This window comes from Cinclus cinclus, chromosome 1 (genome assembly GCF_963662255.1).
Source record: "Cinclus cinclus chromosome 1, bCinCin1.1, whole genome shotgun sequence".
Lineage (NCBI taxonomy): Eukaryota > Metazoa > Chordata > Aves > Passeriformes > Cinclidae > Cinclus > Cinclus cinclus.
The window spans coordinates 41156578-41163321 of NC_085046.1; positions in this window are offsets into that span (position 1 = coordinate 41156578).

Genomic DNA, 6744 nt, shown 5'->3' on the forward strand with positions numbered 1-6744 from the left:
CTTCGCTGCTGCCTCCTCCTCCCTCCCCTGCCCCGCCGCCTCCCCGGGACGCGGAGCGGGCGGCGGCGCCGCGGTGCCGGCGGGGACCCGGATGTCGGGGGGGCGGGGCCGGGGCCGGGGCGGGGACGCTGCGGCCTCTCCCCTCGGGCTCCCCCCGTAGCCGCACCGGCACAGCAGCGAGCGGTCTCGGCCCGGCCGCCCTCGGTGCTGCTCCCCCGCGCGAGGCCCTGCCGTGGGCAGGGGGCTGCGCTCTGCCGCTGGCTCCCCGGGCGGCCCCAGCCCTGCAGGAAGCGCCTCGCACCCAAGAGAAGTAAGTGCGGCTCGAGGGCAAGATGTGCCTTTCGGGGAGGACAGGGCGGTCGTCCTCTCTGAGAGGCCTCCTTACGCGGTATTCTCTCATGAGTATCGCTTGAGAATTCGGAAAAGATTGGTCACATCACTGTAGTTTTAACAGCTCGACTTTGGCTAGAAGTTCCAGAAGAAGCAAGCAAGCGTGCCAGCCCTCTCTTTATATGTTTCCTGAGTTAACACAAGAATGACGATAAATTCTGTAAAAGTTCAGTGGGTGAGTTTTGTCCCTTTAGGGCAATTCAGGGAAAACTCAAGGCAGAGGATGTTTCCTTGTATTCCCCCCCCCTTTAAACAAAGAATGCACATTCCCAGAGACTGGGTATACGGAAAGGTATTGGTTGTATTAGTTACTTAGGTGTGCCAGCAATTTGTGCTTTTATTTTTCTTGCTGCTGTGTTGATTTTTTTTTTCCCGAAAAACACTGATTTTAAGTAGTATTTTGAAACGGGGGGGGGGAGGAAAACCTGTTTTTCTTAGCCATGTGTTTCTCTCAATGTCTCTCTGTCGCTTTGCAACCCAAAATGCAGCTGTTTCTTTCACGTGTTTGATGTTTTAGTAGGGATCGGCTGTTGTAACGTGTAGGTCACTATTCATGAAAGTGTATTTCTTTCAGGTACTTCAGGTATAAAATAAGTGAAATTACGGTAGCCATTTTCTGAATTGGAGGTATCTGTCACATTAAGTTCGTTCACAGGTATTGATCCTAAGTATTTTATTATGGACAGAATGTAGGTGCAGAAGACTGGCAGAGTTTTGATGTTGATGCATTATCCAGTAAACAGGGACCACTGAATAGAGGAATGTTGCTGAAAAGCTGCCAAGAAAAGAAACCCCTTCTGCATGACCCTGCAAAGCCTCCTTATGGCCTGCTGCAAGCTGCCTTCACCTGGTATCTCTGTTTTTCATCACTGTTGGGTCACCTGACTTAAACCACAAAAACACAGAAAAATGTATTACTGAAATAGCTGAATAACACTGCTAATTTAATGAGCTGAATCAGCTTTTAGAAAGTGTTTGACAAGCGGCAGAGCCAATACAAAGGGTATGGAGCAGAACTGACCAGAGTCACAGGAGAAGAAGGGTAAAGTTTGAATTTGGAAAGAGTGGGATGGGAATGCTTTTTCAGTAAACAGATCAGCTCGGCTGCAGGTTGAGTTCATGTTCTAAGAGAATGGGAGAAACACACAAAGACCCCCAACAGATTCTGGAACACATTTCCTAACAGAAACAACTTCTAAGAGTCCAAATTTCAGCCACCTACTTCATTCAAAAGGGATAACATTGCTTTTGATATAAGAAATTGATTGCTGTTTATCCTGGTGTGTGGTTTTTAGATTTTTGTAAAACTTTATTAAAGGGGGAAAATCACTGAAATTTGATGGATTAGCTTTAAACACCTCACCTACAGAAGCACTGAAAGGAAGGAGTTTTAAACTACTTCATGTTGCTTGTTATTTTAAATTATGTTCCTTGTCATATTGTTCATATGTGGACTATATTCAATTGATATATGTAAATAATATCACCCTAGGACTTTTTAAAAAATTAGGATGTAGATGACAGAAGTAATATTTAAATATGTGGAAAATAGCGGAAGATAAAAGGGTGCAAAGAAGAATGATAATAAAAGCTTGCTGCTTTGTGCTGAGTTAGGAACAGATTGATGTTGAGAGAAGACTGTGCAATTTTCCTGGTTTTTACTGTTACAGAGGCTAGTATTGCTATCTGGTAATTATAAAGCTACCAAGGATTATTCACAGTGAAAGAGAGACCGCCTCTTTTCTTTCTCCCCTCCTCCTTCCCCTGACATCCATTCATTCCGGAGTCTTTTTAAGGTGGCTTTCACTGCCTTATCCTCTTGTCATGGAGGATTTTGCTGTATACCTGTTAAGGAATGTGTATAGCTAAAATGCCCTGAGGATTCACTTACCAGATTGTTACACATGAAGTTTTGATGATGGCTGTGTTTTCTACCTTAAGCAGAAGGCATCCCCCCTCCTTTTCTGCCCCCTCTCCATTTTATTTCTGTCTCGGGAGCTGCAGAGGAGAAAGTGAAAATGGAACTGCTTGGTCATCATGCTCTCAGGTTAGGTTACAAAAAAGTCAGGATGGAAGCAAAAATGTTGAGAGAATCAAGCCTTCATCAACTGCAGTGTGCTGATAGAGTATCCCAATTAAATTATTCATAGTTAGCTGTACAGCATGATAGGAAGAAGAAATTTGGGAAAGCTATAATGAAGCAACCATAGAAAAGCAGGGGTGAAATCAGTGATACATTTTTTTCCTTTCCTACCCTGTGAAATAAGTTTCTGTCTGCCAAAATAATCTTGTGACTGGAAAATGCTATGTGGAGTGGCTTTTCCTATACAAAATGTTGCTGTGAACAGGAGCAGATGTTAATGATGGCCTAGCAAACATTAAAGCCTCATTTTCTCCTACCTCACCCAACCTGTAGCCATTTAGCCAAGGACATTAAATATAAAGTCTTCCCTACTATCAAACTGTAAGTTTTGAAGTTAAAGTTTTTGCTTTGATACTATATTGTACTCAGTGGCTGTTACACTTGCAGAGGTAGGTATGACTATACAGTACAAAGCTAATGAAGAAACAGGTCTGTCAGCTATGACAAGAAATAACATTTTTTTTCAGCTGATGATTGTTAGAACCATACTAACTGAAAACGGCTCTGCCAACAGCTTAACTACACATGTGCACAAGAGTAAACTGCAGGAGCATCTCACTGATGAAATAATTTCCTAATACAGGCAAGCTCTCCATCCGTCTGTGAGCTGCCCTGGGGTGATGCCAAAGAGCAGACTCTGGGAGGGAGTCATCTGTGTCAGCTGTGCAGTGCTGACCAAGGAGGCACCAGCAGGGAAAGACACCTCCTGTGCACAGCTGGGTGGTGATCCCAGGAGTAGAGTCTTGGTTTCTCTCACATTCTCTGCCTTTTCACTTTCTGACCTGTTTTGACTGTCCTGTGCTTATTTTTAATAGGGGGCTCCTTGTTGCCTGTCTCTCTTCACATAAAAACTTTTGTCTGAGTTAGCAGTGTATGAAATTCAAAAATAAATGGTCCAACTTCCCTGTCTGCATCTATTGTCAGCGGCCAAATACTATAAAATTGGTTGCAAGTTTAGAAGGTATTTTTTTCATAAGCCTATGGAAATGAATTATTTTAGTTCAATTACGTTTAAAAGATCCAGTTTGGGTTCTTAGAAAGACTTTTGCCTTTAAGGCAAAACCAGCTTCTTAGCAATGTTGACCTTGTTGTTGAAATCAAAATTATAGAGGTCACTGTGCTCAATGCATGCTAGTAGTTTGCTATGCGAAAAGCCTCTGTCTGAAAAGGCAGCAATGGTGAAGCAGAGTACATAAAATTTCCAAACAGGTGTTTTGTTGCCTTTGGCTGTAATGTATTCAAAAGTATTAAACTAAGCCTTTGAAAGAGAAGTACAGGGTGATTTGTCATTATTTGCTGATTGTAATTCGTGGGCAGTTAATATTCAGAAAGCATTCATGCAGTTGGTAATGATTTTTGAAAACGGCTTTGTTGTAGTGTTAACAGCCAGCCATGTGAAACTTGAAAATGAATTACTGATCTTGTTTACAACATTGAAGTTAGTCAAGAAATGAGAAAAAAAAATACTGTATGACTTAGCTGAATAGTTGCAATAGCACAATTTGCAAATGGATTACTTCAGCACAGAATTAATACATCAATCTGTATGCTGAAATTTGTTACCATAAACTGTAGAGATAATACTTAAGAATAACAAACATGTCTCAGGAGCCTTATTGGGATTTATCCTAAGAAATACTAGACTCTGACCAGTTTTGTGATCACATTTCTATTTTTCATTTGACCAAATATAAATCTTGTTATTCTTCTGGTTATGGTTTGTGCTGGTTGGTAATATAAGCTCTGCAGAGCGTGCAGCTATATACCACTTACTTCTAAATTTATTTTCTACATACTGCACTGTAAATTTTTAGGAACGGTCAGAACTAGCTTGCTGTGAAGCAGTATATTATGGTCTGCTGCAAAGGGAGACAAAAACTGTTTTATTTCACATAGGCAATGTTTGATTTCTTGAATCTACATTTGTTACCAGAGCGTCTTAAACAAATGTTCAAGTGCATCCTTAAATTTACTTGGCATCAGTGGGATTTAAAATGTGCTTTACATGTCTCACTGATGATTAAAAGTATGTGCTTACTATGCATTTATAGAGGATAACTGTGGAGGGTCTGATCAGCCAAAATCTGAGTGTCCTTGTTTTCCATTGGGAGACCAGGTATATTCCCTCTCAAGGCACATTCAGCTCTTTCTGGCCCACATGGTATAAGTACAGTTGTTCTACTGGTTTGAGCAGGGTAGTTTCTTCCAAGAGAGAAATGTCTCAGGTTGTTTGGTTCTTTTGGTTTGGTTTGTTTTGGTTCTTTAATACAATACTGTTTATTCAGAAAATAAAATATATGAATGGATAATTTTTCAGATTACTGTACAGGCAGCCAGCAGCAGGCACTTCCTTGTGTTTTTATTTACAGTTCTGCTTTTTCAGTGAGTTTTTTACCTCAGGGAGCTGAATGACTGTTTCTCAAGTAGCTCGTTTTCTTTCTCGTGGCTTCTTGGCTGCCAGATGGCATGCCTGCTTGGATAGGCTAACATAAAACAAGGAAGGATCTTTGTTTGTGATGTGGCAGCTACTTCATGCATGTTGTCTCAAAGTATCCGTGAAGAATTTTGCGTTTGCTCTGTCTTCAGTAGGAATAATAAGGTAAGATATCTTCCGTTTACTGCAAAATAAGTGATACATGTGATTTCCTCATTTTTTTCCCTTTTACAGACTAGTCTTTGAAGCCTTACAGAGTTTAAATGTATATATATGTACTTCCTTAAACTACTGGAAACCACATTCTTAACTAAGGGGTTTGTTGTTTCATATGTTGGAGGAGGATATTCTTTTCCATATTACTCTTGCTCTGAATGATATCTTTGGTGAGGATGATGTCCTTTTCAATAAAATTGCCTGGTAAAATCATCCTCCTCTTCAGAACTGCAGAAATGGATGACTTTGGTTAGTATAATCAAGTTATGAATGTATGACTAACCTGTACTGTGCTCTCTGTGGATTGGTAGAAAAACGTAGCCCACACAGAAAATAAACAAAAATTGCCCATATGAGGAACTGCCTTAGAATACCCTTAAAATGTCTTAGGATATCTAACAGAAACAAAAAAAAAAAAAGTTATTAATATCATAAGAGGTGAAATACTGGCAATAAGAGTTTGAGAGTCCTTGCTTGAAAGCAAACCTAAAATAAATAATGTATTCAGTAAACAAAATTATGAAGGTTCTTTAGCATACAAGGAGGCCTGATTGTTTTGGGGGGTTTTTGGCTTTTATTTAAGTCCTGGCAAGATCTGTCCTTATGTTGTAATAAGAGATGTGAGCCACAAAAACAACAAGCAAAAATGCCTGCAGGGTGCCAAGAATCTGTGTTGTTGAGACACATTTTTAACACATAAGGCAATATTTGAAGAATAGGGAGGGGGATACCATGGCATGAAGAGAGAACGTCAGATTTTGGCACAAGGCATTTGTAGTTGTCCTTGGGATAAACAGAGCAATGGGACAGAGCCATCATGGCCCTTTGCCTGACTGGTTAAAAGTAAGCACTGTACATGCTTCATATGCATCTCTCCCTTTAATGTGTGGGAGGAGAGAAAAACCCACACAGGAACAGATGCTCCGTTCTTGTCCTTTCATGGCACCCTCCCAGGTTCTTATCCCTGCCCTTCACTCAGTGATGCCACACTGATTCTTATTCCTTGTATGATGGGAGCAGGTCTATGGATGTAGTTGAGGATTACCTGATGTTTTTCTAAATTTATGTACTCATAATAAAGGAATAAATCTTCTATCTCGTGGACCATAAAAAAAACAATTTCTCATTACTTTGGTAAGAATCTTGACAGGATAAAGAAAAAGGATCAAATCTCAATTTGGGTACTGTTCTATGAAACTAATTCACAGCAAGTATACCTGAGTGAGTAAAAGTAACAAAGAAAAGTAAGGAAAGAAAAATTATTGATTTATCCAACATTACATGTTTTCTGACAAAAGCAGGGGGGCTTTTTTTCCCCAAAAAATTTTATAGTTGTCCAGAATTCTGCTTGTCCTTGGGGCTTTCTGTGTTTACTTTTTTTTTCTCTAAATTCTTTGCAAACTGACAGTGCAGCATCTCGCTTTAAGATGAAGATTTGCTAACACTTGACTGTATGACTACAATGAAAGTATTTTGGCTAAGTACTCTTGAGAGTTTTGAAGTGAGCATTGATTTTTATTAATGCAGTGTTCCACGTTTTGGAAAGAGATCAAGATCAGTT